We start from the raw sequence: 25,507 nt of genomic DNA on the forward strand, positions 1-25,507 counted from the left end.
AAGACGGGAATGGAAAAAGGCATCCCTCAGACTGGGCGAAAATCGTTGCAAACGAATCAATGGACAAAGGTTTAATCTCCAATATATATAAACAGCTCATGCAGCTTAATTTTAAAAAAACAAACAACCCAATACAAAAATGGGCAGAAGTTCTAAAGAGACGTTTCTTCAAAGAAGACACAGAGATGGCCAAGACGCACATGAAAAGCTGCTCAAGATCACTAATTATTAGAGAAATGCAAATCAAAACTACAATGAGGTATCACCTCACACCTGTTAGGATCGCCATCATCAGAAAATCTACAAACAACAAATTCTGGGGAGGGTGTGGACAAAAGGAGCCCTCTTCCACTATTGCTGGGAATGTAAATTGATACAGTCACTATGGAGAACACTATGGAGTTTCCTTTAAAAAACTAGAAATAGAATTACATTCCGATCCAGCAATCCCACTTCTGGGCATATACCCAGAGAAAACCATAAATCAAAAAGGCACATTCACCACAATGTTCATTGCAGCACTATTTACAATAGACAGGTAATGGAAGCAACCTAAATGCCCACAGACAGATGAATGGATAAAGATGGGGTACATATATAAAATGGAATATTCCTCGGCCATAAAAAGGAATGAAATTGGGTCATTTGTAGAGACATCGATGGATGTAGAGACTGTCATATAGAATGAAGTAAGTCAGAAAGAGGAAATCAAATATTGTATATTAATGCATATATGTGGAACCTAAAAGATGGTACAGATGAACTGGTTTGCAGGGAAGAAATAGAGACACAGAGGTAGAGAACAAACGTATGGGCACCAAGTGTGGGAAGCCATGGGGTGGTGGTGGTGGGATGATTTGGGAGATTGGGATTGACCTGTAAACATGTATAGGCATAAAATACATAACTGATAATAACCTGCTGTATAAAAAAGTAAATAAAATTAAATTTCAAAATTTTAAAAAATAAAATTTAAAAATAAAACAGAAAAAAGTTCTTCCCTTCACACACGTATTTATAGGTATGAATTATTTCCCTGCTTATATCTATAAATACATAAAAGAGGAATAAAATCTAACTTGAACCATAAACGAAAAAAAACCTGAACCCACCAGTTATACAGAGGAAAACCCTTTCAGGGCACTTGCTCCAGCGGTAAACAATTCTGAAATTGGTCAGAGGTGTGGAATCATCTCCCATCCAGCTAGCACCCACACCCCACGCAAGGAGCGTCCTCATTGCAAAGCTGGGAGACCGTGCCGAGTCATCTCTGAATAAAGGTGAGCTGAGCCCCAGGCCAGCTGCTGTTGAACTGTTCCCACCCTTCCCAGGTAAAACACCTGAATATGTACAAGGGCTTGAAAGCCTAGAGGAAGGGCCGTGGAGCCACACTAGCGACAGCACGCAGGCCAACTTGGTGCCTGCAGGCCAGCCAGGGTGGTCCTGGCCCCGGGTACTCTTCCGGAAGCTTTCCATTGTCCTGCCTGTGATACCCCTCCTGTCCCGGCCCCCACTGCTTTTTTCCTTCCTCACCTCTGTCCAGAGAGAAATTCCAGCAGAAGGTATGGGTGACACATCCTCTTCTTTACAGGTGGCAGCCTGGCAACTCCTGCAGAAAGGCCAGCAGTGCCCCACTCACACCGGGCCACCAACAAAGCTGTGGCCCCTCATTCCCTCCCACCAGCTCAGCCCCGAGACTGCTGACGGGGCAGAAAATATGGAGTCAGGCACAGCTTCATGGGCTATTGCTGCCTGGAGCGCTGTTTATATTGACCTCAACCAGGCACACCTGGGGAGGACCGCCCGGCAGGGTAAGGCTGCCCAGGTCAGCTAATCCACAACCCTCAGGGAATCACATTGTTGAAAATCGACCACGCTAAGGTAGAATAGAAGCCAAGGAAAATAAGGACACAATGCCATTTGCAGCACCGTAGATGAGTCTAGAGGTAATCACGTGACTTGTAGTAAGTCAGAAAGTGAAAGACACATATCATATCATATCACTTATAGGTGTTACCTAAAAATGGATACCAGGGCAGATATTTCCACGGAGAAGGGCAATCACAGATTCATTAAACACACTTATGGTTCACCAATGGAAAGGTGTGAGGATTGGTTTCATTACGATATCGGGGTTAACAGACATATACAAACACAGGTGACATATATAATCACCAAAGACCTACGGAATACCAAGAGAAGACTACTCAACATTCTGTCATAACGTCCCTGGGAAAAGGATCCCAGGAAGAACAGACATCTGTATATGTGTAAAAGAACCACATCTTCGACACCTACAATAAGCCAAACATTGTAATCAAACTTGCTGTAATAAAAAATAAAAATTTAAATTAAAAATACGAACAAGAAGTAGGGAGACAAACTTGAGGGTCTTTCTCCTGGCACATTCCATTCTAAATTCCAATCTAGAACACGACTTCCATTGAGGCTCTGCTGCCCTAGTAACCAGATTTGGTAAGGGAGAACTGCTGCCACCTTGTGGCCGTTTCACACAACAGCAGCTTTAATCCCAGCGCTAATGGTCAGTTGATATTCAAAATCATTGCAGGCCTGTAAATGACACCTGCCCTGAAAACAAATCCTGGGGTCACATATCGACCAAAAAATTCAAAGGATGTCCATATTTCAAAATAACCGTTTCAAAAGGCATATTTTATGCACATTGGTGTTCTGCTTCTTTGTCTTTCTTTCTTTTTTGGTTAAAAAGACGGGAATGGAAAAAGGCATCCCTCAGACTGGGCGAAAGTCGTTGCAAACGAATCAATGGACAAAGTTTTAATCTCCAATATATATAAACAGCTCATGCAGCTTAATTTAAAAAAAACAAACAACCCAATACAAAAATGGGCAGAAGTTCTAAAGAGACGTTTCTTCAAAGAAGACACAGAGATGGCCAAGACGCACATGAAAAGCTGCTCAAGAGCACTAATTATTAGAGAAATGCAAATCAAAACTACAATGAGGTATCACCTCACACCTGTTAGGATCGCCATCATCAGAAAATCTACAAACAACAAATTCTGGGGAGGGTGTGGACAAAAGGAGCCCTCTTCCACTATTGGTGGGAATGTAAATTGATACCGTCACTATGGAGAACAGTATGGAGTTTCCTTTAAAAAACTAGAAATAGAATTACCATCCGATCCAGCAATCCCACTTCTGGGCATATACCCTGAGAAAACCATAAATCAAAAAGGCACATTCACCACAATGTTCATTGCAGCACTATTTAAAACAGCCAGGTAATGGAAGCAACCTAAATGCCCACAGACAGATGAATGGATAAAATTGGGGTACATATATAAAATGGAATATTACTCGGCCATAAAAAGGAATGAAACTGGGTCATTTGTAGAGACATCGATGGATCTAGAGACTGTCATATAGAATGAAGTAAGTCAGAAAGAGGAAAACAAATATTGTATATTAATGCATATATGTGGAACCTAAAAGATGGTACAGATGAACTGGTTTGCAGGGAAGAAATAGAGACACAGAGGTAGAGAACAAACGTATGGACACCAGGTTTGGGAAGCCATGGGGTGGTGGTGGTGGGATGAGTTGGGAGATTGGGATTGACCTGTATACATGTATAGGCATAAAATACATAACTGATAATAACCTGCTATATAAAAAAGTAAATAAAATTAAATTTCAAAATTTTAAAAGATAAAATTTAAAAATAAAAGAGAAAAAATTTCTTCCCTTCCCACACATGTATTTATAGGAATGAATTATTTCCATCCTTATATCTATAAATACATAAAAGAGGAATAAAACCTAACTTGAACCATAAACGAAAAAAAACATGAACCCACCAGTTATACAGAGGAAAACCCTATCAGGGCACTTGCTCCAGCGGTAAACAATTCTGAAATTGGTCAGAGGTGTGGAATCATCTCAAATCCAGCTAGCACCCACCCCCCACGCAAGGAGCGTCCTCATTGCAAAGCTGGGAGACCGTGCCGAGGCATCTCTGAATAAAGGTGAGCTGAGCCCCAGGCCAGCTGCTGCTGAACTGTTCCCACCCTTCCCAGGTAAAACACCTGAATATGTACAAGGGCTTGAAAGCCTAGAGGAAGGGCTGTGGAGCCACACTAGCGACAGCACGCAGGCCAACTTGGTGCCTGCAGGCCAGCCAGGTTGGTCCTGGCCCCGGGTACTCTTCCGGAAGCTTTCCATTGTCCTGCCTGTGATACCCCTCCGGTCCCGGCCCCCACTGCTTTTTTCCTTCCTCACCTCTGTCCGGAGAGAAATTCCAGCGGAAGGTATGGGTGACACATCCTCTTCTTTACAGATGGCAGCCTGGCAACTCCTGCAGAAAGGCCAGCAGTGCCCCACTCACACCGGGCCACCAACAAAGCTGTGGCCCCTCATTCCCTCCCACCAGCTCAGCCCCGAGACTGCTGACGGGGCAGAGAATATGGAGTCAGGCACAGCTTCATGGGCTATTGCTGCCTGGAGCGCTGTTTATATTGACCTCAACCAGGCACACCTGGGGAGGGCCGGCCGGCAGTGTAAGGCTGCCCAGGTCAGCTAATCCACAACCCTCAGGGAATCACATTGTTGAAAATGGACCTCGCTAAGGCAGAATAGAAGCCAAGGAAAATAAGGACACAATGCCATTTGCAGCACCGTAGATGAGTCTAGAGGTAATCACGTGACTTGTAGTAAGTCAGAAAGTGAAAGACACATATCATATCATATCACTTATAGGTGTTACCTAAAAATGGATACCAGGGCAGATATTTCCACGGAGAAGGGCAATCACAGATTCATTAAACACACTTATGGTTCACCAATGGAAAGGTGTGAGGATTGGTTTCATTACGATATCGGGGTTAACAGACATATACAAACACAGGTGACATATATAATCACCAAAGACCTACGGAATACCAAGAGAAGACTACTCAACATTCTGTCATAACGTCCGTGGGAAAAGGATCCCAGGAAGAACAGACATCTGTATATGTGTAAAAGAACCACATCTTCGACACCTACAATAAGCCAAAAATTGTAATCAAACTTGCTGTAATAAAAAATAAAAATTTAAATTAAAAATACGAACAAGAAGTTGGGAGACAAACTTGAGGGGCTTTCTCCTGGCACATTCCATTCTAAATTCCAATCTACAACACGACTTCCATTGAGGCTCTGCTGCCCTAGTAACCAGATTTGGTAAGGGAGAACTGCTGCCAAATTGTGGCCATTTCACACAACAGCAGCTTTAATCCCAGCGCTAATGGTCAGTTGATATTCAAAATCATTGCAGGCTTGTATATGACACCTGCCCTGAAAACAAATCCTGGGGTCACGTATCGACCAAAAAATTCAAAGGACGTCCATATTTCAAAACGACCATTTCAAAAGGCATATTTTATGCACATTAGTGTTCTGCTTCTTTGTCTTTCTTTCTTTTTTGGTTAAAAAGACGGGAGTGGAAAAAGGCATCCCTCAGACTGGGCGAAAATCGTTGCAAACGAATCAATGGACAAAGGTTTAATCTCCAATATATATAAACAGCTCATGCAGCTTAATTTAAAAAAAACAAACAACCCAATACAAAAATGGGCAGAAGTTCTAAAGAGACGTTTCTTCAAAGAAGACACAGAGATGGCCAAGACGCACATGAAAAGCTGCTCAAGATCACTAATTATAGAAATGCAAATCAAAACTACAATGAGGTATCACCTCACACCTGTTAGGATCACCATCATCAGAAAATCTACAAACAACAAATTCTGGGGAGGGTGTGGACAAAAGGAGCCCTCTTCCACTATTGGTGGGAATGTAAATTGATACAGTCACTATTGAGAACACTATGGAGTTTCCTTTAAAAAACTAGAAATAGAATTACCATCTGATCCAGCAATCCCACTTCTGGGCATATACACAGAGAAAACCATAAATCAAAAAGGCACATTCACCACAATGTTCATTGCAGCAGTATTTAAAAGAGCCAGGTAATGGAAGCAACCTAAATGCCCACAGACAGATGAATGGATAAAGATGGGGTACATATATAAAATGGAATATTACTCGGCCATAAAAAGGAATGAAACTGGGTCATTTGTAGAGACATCGATGGATCTAGAGACTGTCATATAGAATGAAGTAAGTCAGAAAGAGGAAATCAAATATTGTATATTAATGCATATATGTGGAACCTAAAAGATGGTACAGATGAACTGGTTTGCAGGCAAGAAATAGAGACACAGAGGTAGAGAACAAACGTATGGACACCAAGTGTGGGAAGCCATGGGGTGGTGGTGGTGGGATGAGTTGGGAGATTTGGATTGACCTGTATACATGTATATGCATAAAATACATAACTGATAATAACCTGCTGTATAAAAAAGTAAATAAAATTAAATTTCAAAATTTTAAAAAATAATTTAAAAATAAAACAGAAAAAAGTTCTTCCCTTCACACACGTATTTATAGGAATGAATTATTTCCATGCTTATATCTATAAATACATAAAAGAGGAAAAAAATCTAACTTGAACCATAAACGAAAAAAAACCTGAACCCACCAGTTATACAGAGGAAAACCCTATCAGGGCACTTGCTCCAGCGGTAAACAATTCTGAAATTGGTCAGAGGTGTGGATCATCTCCCATCCAGCTAGCACCCACCCCCCACTCAAGGAGCGTCCTCATTGCAAAGCTGGGAGACCGTGCCGAGGCATCTCTGAATAAAGGTGAGCTGAGCCCCAGGCCAGCTGCTGCTGAACTGTTCCCACCCTTCCCAGGTAAAACACCTGAATATGTACAAGGGCTTGAAAGCCTAGAGGAAGGGCCGTGGAGCCACACTAGCGACAGCACGCAGGCCAACTTGGTGCCTGCAGGCCAGCCAGGGTGGTCCTGGCCCCGGGTACTCTTCCGGAAGCTTTCCATTGTCCTGCCTGTGATACCCCTCCTGTCCCGGCCCCCACTGCTTTTTTCCTTCCTCACCTCTGTCCGGAGAGAATTTCCAGCGGAAGGTATGGGTGACACATCCTCTTCTTTACAGGTGGCAGCCTGGCAACTACTGCAGAAAGGCCAGCAGTGCCCCACACACACCGGGCCACCAACAAAGCTGTGGCCCCTCATTCCCTCCCACCAGCTCAGCCCCGAGACTGCTGACGGGGCAGAAAATATGGAGTCAGGCACAGCTTCATGGGCTATTGCTGCCTGGAGCACTGTTTATATTGACCTCAACCAGGCACACCTGGGGAGGGCCGCCCGGCAGGGTAAGGCTGCCCAGGTCAGCTAATCCACAACCCTCAGGGAATCACATTGTTGAAAATCGACCACGCTAAGGTAGAATAGAAGCCAAGGAAAATAAGGACACAATGCCATTTGCAGCACCGTAGATGAGTCTAGAGGTAATCACGTGACTTGTAGTAAGTCAGAAAGTGAAAGACACATATCATATCATATCACTTATAGGTGTTACCTAAAAATGGATACCAGGGCAGATATTTCCACGGAGAAGGGCAATCACAGATTCATTAAACACACTTATGGTTCACCAATGGAAAGGTGTGAGGATTGGTTTCATTACGATATCGGGGTTAACAGACATATACAAACACAGGTGACATATATAATCACCAAAGACCTACGGAATACCAAGAGAAGACTACTCAACATTCTGTCATAACGTCCCTGGGAAAAGGATCCCAGGAAGAACAGACATCTGTATATGTGTAAAAGAACCACATCTTCGACACCTACAATAAGCCAAACATTGTAATCAAACTTGCTGTAATAAAAAATAAAAATTTAAATTAAAAATACGAACAAGAAGTAGGGAGACAAACTTGAGGGGCTTTATCCTGGCACATTCCATTCTAAATTCCAATCTAGAACACGACTTCCATTGAGGCTCGGCTGCCCTAGTAACCAGATTTGGTAAGGGAGAACTGCTGCCACCTTGTGGCCGTTTCACACAACAGCAGCTTTAATCCCAGCGCTAATGGTCAGTTGATATTCAAAATCATTGCAGGCCTGTAAATGACACCTGCCCTGAAAACACATCCTGGGGTCACATATCGACCAAAAAATTCAAAGGACGTCCATATTACAAAACGACTGTTTCAAAAGGCATATTTTATTCACTTTAGTGTTCTGCTTCTTTGTCTTTCTTTCTTTTTTGGTTAAAAAGACGGGAATGGAAAAAGGCATCCCTCAGACTGGGCGAAAATCGTTGCAAACGAATCAATGGACAAAGGTTTAATCTCCAATATATATAAACAGCTCATGCAGCTTAATTTTAAAAAAACAAACAACCCAATACAAAAATGGGCAGAAGTTCTAAAGAGACGTTTCTTCAAAGAAGACACAGAGATGGCCAAGACGCACATGAAAAGCTGCTCAAGATCACTAATTATTAGAGAAATGCAAATCAAAACTACAATGAGGTATCACCTCACACCTGTTAGGATCGCCATCATCAGAAAATCTACAAACAACAAATTCTGGGGAGGGTGTGGACAAAAGGAGCCCTCTTCCACTATTGCTGGGAATGTAAATTGATACAGTCACTATGGAGAACACTATGGAGTTTCCTTTAAAAAACTAGAAATAGAATTACATTCCGATCCAGCAATCCCACTTCTGGGCATATACCCAGAGAAAACCATAAATCAAAAAGGCACATTCACCACAATGTTCATTGCAGCACTATTTACAATAGACAGGTAATGGAAGCAACCTAAATGCCCACAGACAGATGAATGGATAAAGATGGGGTACATATATAAAATGGAATATTCCTCGGCCATAAAAAGGAATGAAATTGGGTCATTTGTAGAGACATCGATGGATGTAGAGACTGTCATATAGAATGAAGTAAGTCAGAAAGAGGAAATCAAATATTGTATATTAATGCATATATGTGGAACCTAAAAGATGGTACAGATGAACTGGTTTGCAGGGAAGAAATAGAGACACAGAGGTAGAGAACAAACGTATGGGCACCAAGTGTGGGAAGCCATGGGGTGGTGGTGGTGGGATGATTTGGGAGATTGGGATTGACCTGTAAACATGTATAGGCATAAAATACATAACTGATAATAACCTGCTGTATAAAAAAGTAAATAAAATTAAATTTCAAAATTTTAAAAAATAAAATTTAAAAATAAAACAGAAAAAAGTTCTTCCCTTCACACACGTATTTATAGGTATGAATTATTTCCCTGCTTATATCTATAAATACATAAAAGAGGAATAAAATCTAACTTGAACCATAAACGAAAAAAAACCTGAACCCACCAGTTATACAGAGGAAAACCCTTTCAGGGCACTTGCTCCAGCGGTAAACAATTCTGAAATTGGTCAGAGGTGTGGAATCATCTCCCATCCAGCTAGCACCCACACCCCACGCAAGGAGCGTCCTCATTGCAAAGCTGGGAGACCGTGCCGAGTCATCTCTGAATAAAGGTGAGCTGAGCCCCAGGCCAGCTGCTGTTGAACTGTTCCCACCCTTCCCAGGTAAAACACCTGAATATGTACAAGGGCTTGAAAGCCTAGAGGAAGGGCCGTGGAGCCACACTAGCGACAGCACGCAGGCCAACTTGGTGCCTGCAGGCCAGCCAGGGTGGTCCTGGCCCCGGGTACTCTTCCGGAAGCTTTCCATTGTCCTGCCTGTGATACCCCTCCTGTCCCGGCCCCCACTGCTTTTTTCCTTCCTCACCTCTGTCCAGAGAGAAATTCCAGCAGAAGGTATGGGTGACACATCCTCTTCTTTACAGGTGGCAGCCTGGCAACTCCTGCAGAAAGGCCAGCAGTGCCCCACTCACACCGGGCCACCAACAAAGCTGTGGCCCCTCATTCCCTCCCACCAGCTCAGCCCCGAGACTGCTGACGGGGCAGAAAATATGGAGTCAGGCACAGCTTCATGGGCTATTGCTGCCTGGAGCGCTGTTTATATTGACCTCAACCAGGCACACCTGGGGAGGGCCGCCCGGCAGGGTAAGGCTGCCCAGGTCAGCTAATCCACAACCCTCAGGGAATCACATTGTTGAAAATCGACCACGCTAAGGTAGAATAGAAGCCAAGGAAAATAAGGACACAATGCCATTTGCAGCACCGTAGATGAGTCTAGAGGTAATCACGTGACTTGTAGTAAGTCAGAAAGTGAAAGACACATATCATATCATATCACTTATAGGTGTTACCTAAAAATGGATACCAGGGCAGATATTTCCACGGAGAAGGGCAATCACAGATTCTTTAAACACACTTATGGTTCACCAATGGAAAGGTGTGAGGATTGGTTTCATTACGATATCGGGGTTAACAGACATATACAAACACAGGTGACATATATAATCACCAAAGACCTACGGAATACCAAGAGAAGACTACTCAACATTCTGTCATAACGTCCCTGGGAAAAGGATCCCAGGAAGAACAGACATCTGTATATGTGTAAAAGAACCACATCTTCGACACCTACAATAAGCCAAACATTGTAATCAAACTTGCTGTAATAAAAAATAAAAATTTAAATTAAAAATACGAACAAGAAGTAGGGAGACAAACTTGAGGGTCTTTCTCCTGGCACATTCCATTCTAAATTCCAATCTAGAACACGACTTCCATTGAGGCTCTGCTGCCCTAGTAACCAGATTTGGTAAGGGAGAACTGCTGCCACCTTGTGGCCGTTTCACACAACAGCAGCTTTAATCCCAGCGCTAATGGTCAGTTGATATTCAAAATCATTGCAGGCCTGTAAATGACACCTGCCCTGAAAACAAATCCTGGGGTCACATATCGACCAAAAAATTCAAAGGATGTCCATATTTCAAAATAACCGTTTCAAAAGGCATATTTTATGCACATTGGTGTTCTGCTTCTTTGTCTTTCTTTCTTTTTTGGTTAAAAAGACGGGAATGGAAAAAGGCATCCCTCAGACTGGGCGAAAGTCGTTGCAAACGAATCAATGGACAAAGTTTTAATCTCCAATATATATAAACAGCTCATGCAGCTTAATTTAAAAAAAACAAACAACCCAATACAAAAATGGGCAGAAGTTCTAAAGAGACGTTTCTTCAAAGAAGACACAGAGATGGCCAAGACGCACATGAAAAGCTGCTCAAGAGCACTAATTATTAGAGAAATGCAAATCAAAACTACAATGAGGTATCACCTCACACCTGTTAGGATCGCCATCATCAGAAAATCTACAAACAACAAATTCTGGGGAGGGTGTGGACAAAAGGAGCCCTCTTCCACTATTGGTGGGAATGTAAATTGATACCGTCACTATGGAGAACAGTATGGAGTTTCCTTTAAAAAACTAGAAATAGAATTACCATCCGATCCAGCAATCCCACTTCTGGGCATATACCCTGAGAAAACCATAAATCAAAAAGGCACATTCACCACAATGTTCATTGCAGCACTATTTAAAACAGCCAGGTAATGGAAGCAACCTAAATGCCCACAGACAGATGAATGGATAAAATTGGGGTACATATATAAAATGGAATATTACTCGGCCATAAAAAGGAATGAAACTGGGTCATTTGTAGAGACATCGATGGATCTAGAGACTGTCATATAGAATGAAGTAAGTCAGAAAGAGGAAAACAAATATTGTATATTAATGCATATATGTGGAACCTAAAAGATGGTACAGATGAACTGGTTTGCAGGGAAGAAATAGAGACACAGAGGTAGAGAACAAACGTATGGACACCAGGTTTGGGAAGCCATGGGGTGGTGGTGGTGGGATGAGTTGGGAGATTGGGATTGACCTGTATACATGTATAGGCATAAAATACATAACTGATAATAACCTGCTATATAAAAAAGTAAATAAAATTAAATTTCAAAATTTTAAAAGATAAAATTTAAAAATAAAAGAGAAAAAATTTCTTCCCTTCCCACACATGTATTTATAGGAATGAATTATTTCCATCCTTATATCTATAAATACATAAAAGAGGAATAAAACCTAACTTGAACCATAAACGAAAAAAAACATGAACCCACCAGTTATACAGAGGAAAACCCTATCAGGGCACTTGCTCCAGCGGTAAACAATTCTGAAATTGGTCAGAGGTGTGGAATCATCTCAAATCCAGCTAGCACCCACCCCCCACGCAAGGAGCGTCCTCATTGCAAAGCTGGGAGACCGTGCCGAGGCATCTCTGAATAAAGGTGAGCTGAGCCCCAGGCCAGCTGCTGCTGAACTGTTCCCACCCTTCCCAGGTAAAACACCTGAATATGTACAAGGGCTTGAAAGCCTAGAGGAAGGGCTGTGGAGCCACACTAGCGACAGCACGCAGGCCAACTTGGTGCCTGCAGGCCAGCCAGGTTGGTCCTGGCCCCGGGTACTCTTCCGGAAGCTTTCCATTGTCCTGCCTGTGATACCCCTCCGGTCCCGGCCCCCACTGCTTTTTTCCTTCCTCACCTCTGTCCGGAGAGAAATTCCAGCGGAAGGTATGGGTGACACATCCTCTTCTTTACAGATGGCAGCCTGGCAACTCCTGCAGAAAGGCCAGCAGTGCCCCACTCACACCGGGCCACCAACAAAGCTGTGGCCCCTCATTCCCTCCCACCAGCTCAGCCCCGAGACTGCTGACGGGGCAGAGAATATGGAGTCAGGCACAGCTTCATGGGCTATTGCTGCCTGGAGCGCTGTTTATATTGACCTCAACCAGGCACACCTGGGGAGGGCCGGCCGGCAGTGTAAGGCTGCCCAGGTCAGCTAATCCACAACCCTCAGGGAATCACATTGTTGAAAATGGACCTCGCTAAGGCAGAATAGAAGCCAAGGAAAATAAGGACACAATGCCATTTGCAGCACCGTAGATGAGTCTAGAGGTAATCACGTGACTTGTAGTAAGTCAGAAAGTGAAAGACACATATCATATCATATCACTTATAGGTGTTACCTAAAAATGGATACCAGGGCAGATATTTCCACGGAGAAGGGCAATCACAGATTCATTAAACACACTTATGGTTCACCAATGGAAAGGTGTGAGGATTGGTTTCATTACGATATCGGGGTTAACAGACATATACAAACACAGGTGACATATATAATCACCAAAGACCTACGGAATACCAAGAGAAGACTACTCAACATTCTGTCATAACGTCCCTGGGAAAATGATCCCAGGAAGAAAAGACATCTGTATATGCGTAAAAGAACCACATCTTCGCCAACTACAATAAGCCAAACATTGTAATCAAACTTGCTGTAATAAAAAATAAAAATTTAAAGTAAAAATACGAACAAGAAGTATGGAGACAAACTTGAGGGGCTTTCTCCTGGCACATTCCATTCTAAATTCCAATCTAGAACACGACTTCCATTGAGGCTCTGCTGCCCTAGTAACCAGATTTGGTAAGGGAGAACTGCTTCCACCTTGTGGCCGTTTCACACAACAGCAGCTTTAATCCCAGCGCTAATGGTCAGTTGATATTCAAAATCATTGCAGGCCTGTAAATGACACCTGCCCTGAAAACAAATCCTGGGGTCACATATCGACCAAAAATTCAAAGGACGTCCATATTTCAAAACGACCGTTTCAAAAGGCATATTTTATGCACATTAGTGTTCTGCTTCTTTGTCTTTCTTTCTTTTTTGGTTAAAAAGACGGGAATGGAAAAAGGCATCCCTCAGACTGGGCGAAAATCGTTGCAAACCAATCAATGGACAAAGGTTTAATCTCCAATATATATAAACAGCTCATGCATCTTAATATTACAAAAACAAACAACCCAATACAAAAATGGGCAGAAGTTCTAAAGAGACGTTTCTTCAAAGAAGACACAGAGATGGCCAAGACGCACATGAAAAGCTGCTCAAGAGCACTAATTATTAGAGAAATGCAAATCAAAACTACAATGAGGTATCACCTCACACCTGTTAGGATCGGCATCATCAGAAAATCTACAAACAACAAATTCTGGGGAAGGTGTGGACAAAAGGAGCCCTCTTCCACTATTGGTGGGAATGTAAATTGATACCGTCACTATGGAGAACAGTATGGAGTTTCCTTTAAAAAACTAGAAATAGAATTACCATCCGATCCAGCATCCCACTTCTGGGCATATACCCAGAGAAAACCATAAATCAAAAAGGCACAATCACCACAATGTTCGTTGCAGCACTATTTAAAATAGCCAGGTAATGGAAGCAACCTAAATGCCCACAGACAGATGAATGGATAAAGATGGGGTACATATATAAAATGGAATATTACTCGGCCATAAAAAGGAATGAAACTGGGTCATTTGTAGAGACATCGATGGATCTAGAGACTGTCATACAGAATGAAGTAACTCAGAAAGACGAAAACAAATATTGTATATTAATGCATATATGTGGAACCTAAAAAATGGTACAGATGAACTGGTTTGCAGGGAAGAAATTGAGACGCAGAGGTAGAGAACAAATGTATGGACACCAAGTGTGGGAAGCCATGGGGTGGTGGTGGTGGGATGAGTTGGGAGATTGGGATTGAACTGTATACATGTATATGCATAAAATACATAACTGATAATAACCTGCTGTATAAAAAAGTAAATAAAATTAAATTTCAAAATTTTAAAAAATAAAATTTAAAAATAAAACAGAAAAAAGTTCTTCCCTTCACACACGTATTTATAGGAATGAATTATTTCCATGCTTATATCTATAAATACATAAAAGAGGAATAAAATCTAACTTGAACCATAAACGAAAAAAAACCTGAACCCACCAGTTATACAGAGGAAAACCCTATCAGGGCACTTGCTCCAGCGGTAAACAATTCTGAAATTGGTCAGAGGTGTGGAATCATCTCCCATCCAGCTAGCACCCACCCCCCACGCAAGGAGCGTCCTCATTGCAAAGCTGGGAGACCGTGCCGAGGCATCTCTGAATAAAGGTGAGCTGAGCCCCAGGCCAGCTGCTGCTGAACTGTTCCCACCCTTCCCAGGTAAAACACCTGAATATGTACAAGGGCTTGAAATACTAGAGGAAGGGCCATGGAGCCACACCAGCGAAAGCACGCAGGCCAAGTTGGTGACTGCAGGCCTGCCAGGGTGGTCCTGGCCCCGTGCGATATTCCGGAATCTTTCCATTGTCCTGCCTGTGATACCCCTCCTGTCCCGGCCCCCACTGCTTTTTTCCTTCCTCACCTCTGTCCGGAGAGAAATTCCAGCGGAAGGTATGGGTGACACATCCTCTTCTTTACAGGTGGCAGCCTGGCAACTCCTGCAGAAAGGCCAGCAGTGCCCCACTCACACCGGGCCACCAACAAAGCTGTGGCCCCTCATTCCCTCCCACCAGCTCAGCCCCGAGACTGCTGACGGGGCAGAGAATATGGAGTCAGGCACAGCTTCAGGGGCTATTGCTGCCTGGAGCGCTGTTTATATTGACCTCAACCAGGCACACCTGGGGAGGGCCGGCCGGCAGGGTAAGGCTGCCCAGGTCAGCTAATCCACAACCCTCAGGGAATCACATTGTTGAAAATGGACCTCGCTAAGGCAGAATAGAAGCCAAGGAAAATAAGGACACAATGCCATTTGCAGCACCGTAGATGAGTCTAGAGGTAATCACGTGACTTGTAGTAAGTCAGAAAGTGAAAGACACATATCATATCATATCACTTATAGGTGTTACCTAAAAATGGATACCAGGGCAGATATTTCCACGGAGAAGGGCAATCACAGATTCATTAAACACACTTATGGTTCACCAATGGAAAGGTGTGAGGATTGGTTTCATTACGATATCGGGGTTAACAGACATATACAAACACAGGTGACATATATAATCACCAAAGACCTACGGAATACCAAGAGAAGACTACTCAACATTCTGTCATAACGTCCCTAGGAAAAGGATCCCAGGAAGAACAGACATCTGTATATGTGTAAAAGAACCACATCTTCGACACCTACAATAAGCAAAAAATTGTAATCAAACTTGCTGTAATAAAAAATAAAAATTTAAATTAAAAATACGAACAAGAAGTAGGGAGACAAACTTGAGGGGCTTTCTCCTGGCACATTCCATTCTAAATTCCAATCTAGAACACGACTTCCATTGAGGCTCTGCTGCCCTAGTAACCAGATTTGGTAAGGGAGAACTGCTGCCACCTTGTGGCCGTTTCACACAACAGCAGCTTTAATCCCAGCGCTAATGGTCAGTTGATATTCAAAATCATTGCAGGCCTGTAAATGACACCTGCCCTGAAAACAAATCCTGGGGTCACGTATCGACCAAAAAATTCAAAGGACGTCCATATTTCAAAACGACCGTTTCAAAAGGCATATTTTATGCACATTAGTGTTCTGCTTCTTTGTCTTTCTTTCTTTTTTGGTTAAAAAGACGGGAGTGGAAAAAGGCATCCCTCAGACTGGGCGAATATCGTTGCAAACGAATCAATGGACAAAGGTTTAATCTCCAATATATATAAACAGCTCATGCAGCTTAATATTAAAAAAACAAACAACCCAATACAAAAATGGGCAGAAGTTCTAAAGAGACGTTTCTTCAAAGAAGACACAGAGATGGCCAAGACGCACATGAAAAGCTGCTCAACAGCACTAATTATTAGAGAAATGCAAATAAAAACTACAATGAGGTATCACCTCACACCTGTTAGGATCGCCATCATCAGAAAATCTACAAACAACAAATTCTGGGGAGGGTGTGGACAAAAGGAGCCCTCTTCCACTATTGGTGGGAATGTAAATTGATACCGTCACTATGGAGAACAGTATGGAGTTTCCTTTAAAAAACTACAAATAGAATTACCATCTGATTCAGCAATCCCACTTCTGGGCATATACCCAGAGAAAACCATAAATCAAAAAGGCACATGCACCACAATGTTCATGGCAGCACTATTTACAATAGACAGGTAATGGAATCAACCTAAATGCCCACAGACAGATGAATGGATAAAGATGGGGTACATATATAAAATGGAATATTACTCGGCCATAAAAAGGAAAGAAACTGGGTCATTTGTAGAGACATCGATGGATCTAGAGACTGTCATATAGAATGAAGTAAGTCAGAATGAGGAAATCAAATATTGTATATTAATGCATATATGTGGAACCTAAAAGATGGTACAGATGAACTGGTTTGCAGGGAAGAAATAGAGACACAGAGGTAGAGAATAAACGTATGGACACCAAGTGTGGGAAGCCATGGGGTGGTGGTGGTGGGATGAGCTGGGAGATTGGGATTGACCTGTATACATGTATATGCATAAAATACATAACTGATAATAACCTGCTGTATAAAAAAGTAAATAAAATTAAATTTCAAAATTTTAAAAAATAAAATTTAAAAATAAAACAGAAAAAAGTTCTTCCCTTCACACACATGTATTTATAGGAATGAATTATTTCCATGCTTATATCTATAAATACATAAAAGAGGAATAAAATCTAACTTGAACCATAAACGAAAAAAAACCTGAACCCACCAGTTATACAGAGGAAAACCCTATCAGGGCACTTGCTCCAGCGGTAAACAATTCTGAAATTGGTCAGAGGTGTGGAATCATCTCCCATCCAGCTAGCACCCACCCCCCACGCAAGGAGCGTCCTCATTGCAAAGCTGGGAGACCATTCCGAGGCATCTCTGAATAAAGGTGAGCTGAGCCCCAGGCCAGCTGCTGCTGAACTGTTCCCACCCTTCCCAGGTAAAACACCTGAATATGTACAAGGGCTTGAATGCCTAGTGGAAGGGCCGTGGAGCCACACTAGCGACAGCACGCAGGCCAACTTGGTGCCTGCAGGCTAGCCAGGGTGGTCCTGGCCCCCGGTACTCTTCCGGAAGCTTTCCATTGTCCTGCCTGTGATACCCCTCCTGTCCCGGCCCCCACTGCTTTTTTCCTTCCTCACCTCTGTCCGGAGAGAAATTCCAGCGGAAGGTATGGGTGACACATCCTCTTCTTTACAGGTGGCAGCCTGGCAACTCCTGCAGAAAGGCCAGCAGTGCCCCACTCACACCGGGCCACCAACAAAGCTGTGGCCCCTCATTCCCTCCCACCAGCTCAGCCCCGAGACTGCTGACGGGGCAGAGAATATGGAGTCAGGCACAGCTTCAGGGGCTATTGCTGCCTGGAGCGCTGTTTATATTGACCTCAACCAGGCACACCTGGGGAGGGCCGGCCGGCAGGGTAAGGCTGCCCAGGTCAGCTAATCCACAACCCTCAGGGAATCACACTGTTGAAAATGGACCTCGCTAAGGCAGAATAGAAGCCAAGGAAAATAAGGACACAATGCCATTTGCAGCACCGTAGATGAGTCTAGAGGTAATCACGTGACTTGTAGTAAGTCAGAAAGTGAAAGACACATATCATATCATATCACTTATAGGTGTTACCTAAAAATGGATACCAGGGCAGATATTTCCACGGAGAAGGGCAATCACAGATTCATTAAACACACTTATGGTTCACCATTGGAAAGGTGTGAGGATTGGTTTCATTACGATATCGGGGTTAACAGACATATACAAACACAGGTGACATATATAATCACCAAAGACCTACGGAATACCAAGAGAAGACTACTCAACATTCTGTCATAACGTCCCTGGGAAAAGGATCCCAGGAAGAACAGACATCTGTATATGTGTAAAAGAACCACATCTTCGACACCTACAATAAGCCAAACATTGTAATCAAACTTGCTGTAATAAAAAATAAAAATTTAAATTAAAAATACGAACAAGAAGTAGGGAGACAAACTTGAGGGGCTTTCTCCTGGAACATTCCATTCTAAATTCCAATCTAGAACACGACTTCCATTGAGGCTCTGCTGCCCTAGTAACCAGATTTGGTAAGGGAGAACTGCTGCCACCTTGTGGCCGTTTCACACAACAGCAGCTTTAATCCCAGCGCTAATGGTCAGTTGATATTCAAAATCATTGCAGGCCTGTAAATGACACCTGCCCTGAAAACAAATCCTGGGGTCACGTATCGACCAAAAAATTCAAAGGACGTCCATATTTCAAAACGACCGTTTCAAAAGCTATATTTTATGCACATTAGTGTTCTGCTTCTTTGTCTTTCTTTCTTTTTTGGTTAAAAAGACGGGAATGGAAAAAGGCATCCCTCAGACTGGGCGAATATCGTTGCAAACGAATCAATGGACAAAGGTTTAATCTCCAATATATATAAACAGCTCATGCAGCTTAATATTAAAAAAAAAACAACCCAATACAAAAATGGGCAGAAGTTCTAAAGAGACGTTTCTTCAAAGAAGACACAGAGATGGCCAAGACGCACATGAAAAGCTGCTCAACAGCACTAATTATTAGAGAAATGCAAATCAAAACTACAAGTTGGTATCACCTCACACCTGTTAGGATCGGCATCATCAGAAAATCTACAAACAACAAATACTGGGGAGGGTGTGGACAAAAGGAGCCCTCTTCCACTATAGGAGGGAATGTAAATTGATACAGTCACTATGGAGAACACTATGGAGTTTCCTTTAAAAAACTAGAAATAGAATTACCATATGATCCAGCAATCCCACTTCTGGGCATATACCCAGAGAAAACCATAAATCAAAAAGGCACATTCACCACAATGTTCATTGCAGCACTATTTAAAATAGCCAGGTAATGGAAGCAACATAAATAACCACAGACAGATGAATGGATAAAGACGGCGTACATATATAAAATGGAATATTACTCGGCCATAAAAAGCAATGAAACTGGGTCATTTGTAGAGACATCGATGGACCTAGAGACTGTCATATAGAATGAAGTATGTCAGAAAGAGGAAAACAAATATTGTATATTAATGCATATATGTGGAACCTAAAAGATGGTACAGATGAACTGGTTTGCAGGGAAGAAATAGAGACGCAGAGGTAGAGAACAAACGTATGGACACCAAGTGTGGGAAGCCATGGGATGGAGGTGGTGGGATGAGTTGGGAGATTGGGATTGACCTGTATACATGTATATGCATAAAATACATAACTGATAATAACCTGCTGTATAAAAAAGTAAATAAAATTAAATCTCAAAATTTTAAAAAATAAAATTTAAAAATAAAACAGAAAAAAGTGCTTCCCTTCACACACATGTACTTATAGGAATGAATTATTTCCATGCTTATATCTATAAATACATAAAAGAGGAATAAAATCTAACGTGAACCATAAACGAAAAAAAACCTGAACCCACCAGTTATACAGAGGAAAACCCTATCAGGGCACTTGCTCCAGCGGTAAACAATTTTGAAATTGGTCAGAGATGTGGAATCATCTCCCATCCATCTAGCATCCACCCCCCACGCATTGAGCATCCTCATTGCAAAGCTGGGAGACCGTGCCGAAGCATCTCTGAATAAAGGTGAGCTGAGCCCCAGGCCAGCTGCTGCTGAACTGTTCCCACCCTTCCCAGGTAAAACACCTGAATAGGTACAAGGGCTTGAAAGCCTAGAGGAAGGGCCGTGGAGCCACACTAGCGACAGCACGCAGGCCAACTTGGTGCATGCAGGCCAGCCAGGGTGGTCCTGGCCCCGGGTACTCTTCCGGAAGCTTTCCGTTGTCCTGCCTGTGATACCCTTCCTGTCCCGACCCCCACTGCTTTTTTCCTTCCTCACCTCTGTCCGGAGAGAAATTCCAGCGGAAGGTATGGGTGACACATCCTCTTCTTTACAGGTGGCAGCCTGGCTACTCCTGCAGAAAGGCCAGCAGTGCCCCACTCACACTGGGCCACCAAGAAAGCTGTGGCCCCTCATTCCCTCCCACCAGCTCAGCCCCGAGACTGCTGACGGGGCAGAGAATATGGAGTCAGGCACAGCTTCAGGGGCTATTGCTGCCTAGAGCACTGTTTATATTGACCTCAACCAGGCACACCTGGGGAAGGCCGGCCGGCAGGGTAAGGCTGCCCAGGTCAGCTAATCCACAGCCCTCAGGGAATCACATTGTTGAAAATCGACCTCGCTAAGGCAGGATAGAAGCCAAGGAAAATAAGGACACAATGCCATTTGCAGCACCGTAGATGAGTCTAGAGGTAATCACGTGACTTGTAGCAAGTTAGAAAGTGAAAGACACATATCATATCATATCACTTTTAGGTGTTACCTAAAAATGGATACCAGGGCAGATATTTCCACGGAGAAGGGCAATCACAGATTCATTAAACAAACTTTTGGTTCACCAATGGAAAGGTGTGAGGATTGATTTCATTACGATATCGGGGTTAACAGACATATACAAACACAGGTGACATATATAATCACCAAAGACCTACGGAATACCAAGAGAAGACTACTCAACATTCTGTCATAACGTATCTGGGAAAAGGATCCCACGAAGAACAGACATCTGTATATGTGTAAAAGAACCACATCTTCGACACCTACAATAAGCCAAACATTGTAATCAAACTTGCTGTAATAAAAAATAAAAATTTAAATTAAAAATACGAACAAGAAGTAGGGAGACAAACTTGAGGGGCTTTCTCCTGGCACATTCCATTCTAAATTCCAATCTAGAACACGACTTCCATTGAGGCTCTGCTGCCCTAGTAACCAGATTTGGTAAGGGAGAACTGCTGCCACCTTGTGGCCGTTTCACACAACAGCAGCTTTAATCCCAGCGCTAATGGTCAGTTGATATTCAAAATCATTGCAGGCCTGTAAATGACACCTGCCCTGAAAACAAATCCTGGGGTCACATATCGACCAAAAAATTCAAAGGACGTCCATATTTCAAAACGACCGTTTCAAAAGGCATATTTTATGCACATTAGTGTTCTGCTTCTTTGTCTTTCTTTCTTTTTTGGTTAAAAAGACGGGAATGGAAAAAGGCATCCCTCAGACTGGGCGAAAATCGCTGCAAACGAATCAATGGACAAAGGTTTAATCTCCAATATATATAAACAGCTCATGCAGCTTAATATTAAAAAAACAAACAACCCAATACAAAAATGGGCAGAAGTTCTAAAGAGACGTTTCTTCAAAGAAGACACAGAGATGGCCAAGACGCACATGAAAAGCTGCTCAACTGCACTAATTATTAGAGAAATGCAAATCAAAACTACAATGAGGTATCACCTCACACCTGTTAGGATCGCCATCATCAGAAAATCTACAAACAACAAATTCTGGGGAGGGTGTGGACAAAAGGAGCCCTCTTCCACTATTGGTGGGAATGTAAATTGATACCGTCACTATGGAGAACAGTATGGAGTCTCCTTTAAAAAACTAGAAATAGAATTACCATCCGATCCAGCAATCCCACTTCTGGGCATATACCCAGAGAAAACCATAAATCAAAAAGGCACATTCACCACAATGTTCATTGCAGCACTATTTAAAATAGCCAGGTAATGGAAGCAACCTAAATACCCACAGACAGATGAATGGATAAAGATGGGGTACATATATAAAATGGAATATTACTCGGCCATAAAAAGGAAAGAAACTGGGTCATTTGTAGAGACATCGATGGATCTAGAGACTGTCATACAGAATGAAGTAAGTCAGAAAGAGGAAAACAAATATTGTATATTAATGCATATATGTGGAACCTAAAAGATGGTACAGATGAACTGGTTTGCAGGCAAGAAATAGAGACACAGAGGTAGAGAACAAACGTATGGACACCAAGTGTGGGAAGCCATGGGGTGGTGGTGGTGGGATGAGTTGGGAGATTGGGATTGACCTGTATACATGTATATGCATAAAATACATAACTGATAATAACCTGCTGTATAAAAAAGTAAATAAAATTAAATTTCAAAATTTTGAAAAATAAAATTTAAAAATAAAACAGAAAAAAGTTCTTCCCTTCACACACATGTATTTACAGGAATGAATTATTTCCATGCTTATATCTATAAATACATAAAAGAGGAATAAAATCTAACTTGAACCATAAACGAAAAAATACCTGAACCCACCAGTTATACAGAGGAAAACCCTATCAGGGCACTTGCTCCAGCGGTATACAATTCCGAAATTGGTCAGAGGTGTGGAATCATCTCCCATCCAGCTAGCACCCACCCCCCACGCAAGGAGCGTCCTCATTGCAAAGCTGGGAGACCGTGCCGAGGCATCTCTGAATAAAGGTGAGCTGAGCCCCAGGCCAGCTGCTGCTGAACTGTTCCCACCCTTCCCAGGTAAAACACCTGAATATGTACAAGGACTTGAAAGCCTAGAGGAAGGGCCGCGGAGCCACACTAGCGACAGCACGCAGGCCAACTTGGTGCCTGCAGGCCAACCAGGGTGGTCCTGGCCCCGGGTACTCTTCCGGAAGCATTCCATTGTCCTGCCTGTGATACCCCTCCTGTCCTGGCCCCCACTGCTTTTTTCCTTCCTCACCTCTGTCCGGAGAGAAATTCCAGCGGAAGGTATGGGTGACACATCCTCTTCTTTACAGGTGGCAGCCTGGCAACTCCTGCAGAAAGGCCAGCAGTGCCCCACTCACACTGGGCCACCAACAAAGCTTTGGCCCCTCATTCCCTCCCACCAGCTCAGCCCCGAGACTGCTGACCGGGCAGAGAATATGGAGTCAGGCACAGCTTCAGGGGCTATTGCTGCCTGGAGCGCTGTTTATTTTGAACTCAACCAGGCACACCTGGGGAGGGCCGGCCGGCAGGGTAAGGCTGCCCAGGTCAGCTAATCCACAACCCTCAGGGAATCACATTGTTGAAAATGGACCTCGCTAAGGCAGAATAGAAGCCAAGGAAAATAAGGACACAATGCCATTTGCAGCACCGTAGATGAAGCTAGAGGTAATCACGTGACTTGTAGGAAGTCAGAAAGTGAAAGACACATATCATATCATATCACTTATAGGTGTTACCTAAAAATGGATACCAGGGCAGATATTTCCACGGAGAAGAGCAATCACAGATTCATTAAACACACTTATGGTTCACCAGTGGAAAGGTGTGAGTATTGGTTTCATTACGATATCGGGGTTAACAGACATATACAAACACAGGTGACATATATAATCACCAAAGACCTACGGAATACCAAGAGAAGACTACTCAACATTCTGTCATAACGTCCCTGGGAAAAGGATCCCAGGAAGAACAGACATCTGTATATGTGTAAAAGAACCACATCTTCGACACCTACAATAAGCCAAACATTGTAATCAAACTTGCTGTAATAAAAAATAAAAATTTAAATTAAAAATACGAACAAGAAGTAGGGAGACAAACTTGAGGGGCTTTCTCCTGGCACATTCCATTCTAAATTCCAATCTAGAACACGACTTCCATTGAGGCTCTGCTGCCCTAGTAACCAGATTTGGTAAGGGAGAACTGCTGCCACCTTGTGGCCATTTCACACAACAGCAGCTTTAATCCCAGCGCTAATGGTCAGTTGATATTTAAAATCCTTGCAGGCCTGTAAATGACACCTGCCCTGAAAACAAATCCTGGGGTCACATATCGACCAAAAAATTCAAAGGACGTCCATATTTCAAAACGACCGTTTCAAAAGGCATATTTTATGCACATTAGTGTTCTGCTTCTTTGTCTTTCTTTCTTTTTTGGTTAAAAAGACGGGAATGGAAAAAGGCATCCCTCAGACTGGGCGAAAATCGCTGCAAACGAATCAATGGACAAAGGTTTAATCTCCAATATATATAAACAGCTCATGCAGCTTAATATTAAAAAAACAAACAACCCAATACAAAAATGGGCAGAAGTTCTAAAGAGACGTTTCTTCAAAGAAGACACAGAGATGGCCAAGACGCACATGAAAAGCTGCTCAAGAGCACTAATTATTAGAGAAATGCAAATCAAAACTACAATGAGGTATCACCTCACACCTGTTTGGATCGCCATCATCAGAAAATCTACAAACAACAAATTCTGGGGAGGGTGTGGACAAAAGGAGCCCTCTTCCACTATTGGTGGGAATGTAAATTGATACCGTCACTATGGAGAACAGTATGGAGTCTCCTTTAAAAAACTAGAAATAGAATTACCATCCGATCCAGCAATCCCACTTCTGGGCATATACCCAGAGAAAACCATAAATCAAAAAGGCACATTCACCACAATGTTCATTGCAGCACTATTTAAAATAGCCAGGTAATGGAAGCAACCTAAATGCCCACAGACAGATGAATGGATAAAGATGGGGTACATATATAAAATGGAATATTACTCGGCCATAAAAAGGAATGAAACTGGGTCATTTGTAGAGACATCGATGGATCTAGAGACGGTCATATAGAATGAAGTAAGTCAGAAAGAGGAAAACAAATATTGTATATTAATGCATATATGTGAAACTTAAAAGATGGTACAGATGAACTGGTTTGCAGGCAAGAAATAGAGACACAGAGGTAGAGAACAAACGTATGGACACCAAGTGTGGGAAGCCATGGGGTGGTGGTGGTGGGATGAGTTGGGAGATTGGGATTGACCTGTATACATGTATATGCATAAAATACATAACTGATAATAACCTGCTGTATAAAAAAGTAAATAAAATTAAATTTCAAAATTTTAAAAAATAAAATTTAAAAATA

Source organism: Mesoplodon bidens (assembly GCF_964165515.1).
Source record: "Mesoplodon bidens genome assembly, contig: HAP1_SCAFFOLD_39, whole genome shotgun sequence".
Classification (NCBI taxonomy): Eukaryota; Metazoa; Chordata; class Mammalia; order Artiodactyla; family Ziphiidae; genus Mesoplodon; species Mesoplodon bidens.